The following is a 2,244-nucleotide window of genomic DNA, read 5'->3' as shown; positions in this document are numbered from 1 at the left end:
GTGAATATTATCACTGTTGATGTTCACCCAGATCACCTTGCTGAGTTAACGTTTTGCCATGTTTCTTTATCGTAAAGTTACTCTTTTTTTTGTTCTTTTCATACTGTACTCTTTGGAAGCACTCATGTGCAGTCCGCTTTTTCAGAGGTGGGGAGATAGGTTCTTCCTCCTTAAGGGTGGAGTATTGATATAAAAGATTTGGAATTCTTCTGGAATTCATTTACTCAGTCATTTATTTATATCAGAATGAACACATGGATATTTATATTTTGGGTTATTATCCAATACTACTTAATTTTGTTGCACATAATTGAATTTTAATCTTCCGGTTTTTTGTTTTTGTTTTTTGTTTTGTTTTGTTTTTGTTTTTGTTTTTAACAATATATTGCTTGTGGTCTTGATTCGATACCATGGAGGTGGTATTTGGACAGGACCCAGGGTCCCATACACTGGAATCCTTTCCTACCTGGTAGACTCCCTTTGAGGCTCCCAAGGTCCATAAATGCCAGAGGACAAGGCCAGGCAGAGGGATTCTCATTATCCCTGGATTGATCGCAGGTCTCTGTCAAAGTATAAATTGCAAAAGTCGAAAACATGACTCTCTCAAAAATATAGAATAAACACAAGTCAAAGATTTTATTTAACTCGTTAATTGAGGGAACTGGTAAGATGAGAAACAGATACTTATAGACAATTTTGCGTATCATCCTTGCACAGGGGCCATGCTAATCTTCTCTGTATTGTTCCCATTTTAGTATATGTGCTGCTGAAGCAAGCCCTACTTATAGGCAATTTTATTCTATTTATTTTTTAATTTTTAATTTTTTAAAAAGAAGTTTATTTATTTATTTTGAGAGAAAGAGAGAGCAGCAGCGGGGAGGGGCAGAGAGAGAGAGGGAGAGAGGGAGTACCCAACGCAGGCTCCTCACTGTCAGTGCAGAACCCACAGCGAGGCTCGAGCTAACAAACAGTGAGATCATGACCTGAGCTGAAATCACTTATAGGAAATTTTAAAAAGAACTTCAGAATGAGGTCATTATGAAATATACAATATTGGTTTACTGTCCTATGGGGCAATAAAATCACAACCTTTGGGGTTATCTTATCTACTAGTCAGAAATCATTTGCATCTCTGTTACTCACAGATGTACAAGTTAGCATGCAACCTCACCGAGTCCCAGCCCGAATTACTAGTAAGTAGTAAAGTCCTGGAATGGTAACTTCTCATGAGAAATTATGTAATTCCTTTTTTTTAATTAAAAAAAAATTTTTTAGCGTTTATTTATTTTTGAGAGACAGAGCACAAGTGGGGGAGAGGCAGAAAGAGAAACACACACACAGAATCTGAAGCAGGTTCTAGGCTCTGAGCTGTCAGCACAGAGCCTGATACGGGGCTCAAACCCACGAACTGTGAGATCGTGACCTGAGCTGAAGTCAGATGCTCAACCAACTGAACCACCCAGGTGCCCAGAAATTATGTAATTCTTGAATGAGCCTGTTGATCTACAGTTTAACACGAATATTGAAAGGACATGTTGTGTGGTCTCCTGAACTAACCATGTTTTTGATATTTTTTCTTAACTCATAACCCAATGTCATTTCTTGTGGAACTTTAAGAAAGCATTTTGCCAGCCTACATAGCCCCGTGGCCTCCCCCTAGGCTCTACCCTAGTTCTACTCCAGGAAACAGAAGGTCCTTTCTAGGGAACGTAGCCCAGGCCTCTCTAGGGAGACTGAAGATTGCAAAGGGGCTTAGCACTTCAGTTTCCTTCCCTCTCACACCAAAAACACCACTTCCTGGCACTGTGGTCCAAGAAATGTTAAGCCCGATCAATGCATATTGAAGGGATTCAGAACAATTGTCCACAAAATGTGCCACTTTGGCATATGGACTCTATTGAGCTGAAAGCAATCAATTCTGGCAGATTAAAAAAACTTTTACCTCTCCCTTAAGTGCCTGAAAGAATTTAGATAGAGGGTCTGATCCAGGAAGAGAACTAGCACCAGAGATAACTATGAAGCATATGGACTAGGAATGGTTAACTGCTGGGTGAAGGGGGGTGCAAAGCTCTGCAGAGCCTGGAGGGCTCTGCAGGGTAAGGCAAACATTTGTTTACCAAACATTTGCTCTTCCCCTCTTTCTGTGAGTTGTGTTCCTCCCCGTTGACATTCTAGAGCTTTCCTTTAGCTCAGAATGGCATATAAACCTCAGTGGCCTGATTGCCTATGGGTGTCATATTCTTA

The 2,244-nt window shown here is 40.3% G+C and overlaps 1 non-coding gene across 1 annotated transcript; it reads right to left on the bottom strand.

The window, feature by feature from the left end:
- Positions 1-672: 672 nt before the first annotated feature.
- On the bottom strand, positions 673-775 carry LOC111557702. Its single transcript, XR_002737930.1, has one exon. It is a non-coding gene; the product is annotated as a U6 spliceosomal RNA (small nuclear RNA).
- Between the last annotated feature and the right edge of the window lie 1,469 nt (positions 776-2,244).

Source organism: Felis catus, chromosome D4 (genome assembly GCF_018350175.1).
Source record: "Felis catus isolate Fca126 chromosome D4, F.catus_Fca126_mat1.0, whole genome shotgun sequence".
NCBI classification, from domain to species: domain Eukaryota; kingdom Metazoa; phylum Chordata; class Mammalia; order Carnivora; family Felidae; genus Felis; species Felis catus.
The sequence above is the reverse complement of the archived record's forward strand: the minus strand, read 5'-3'. Positions and strand labels throughout refer to the sequence as shown.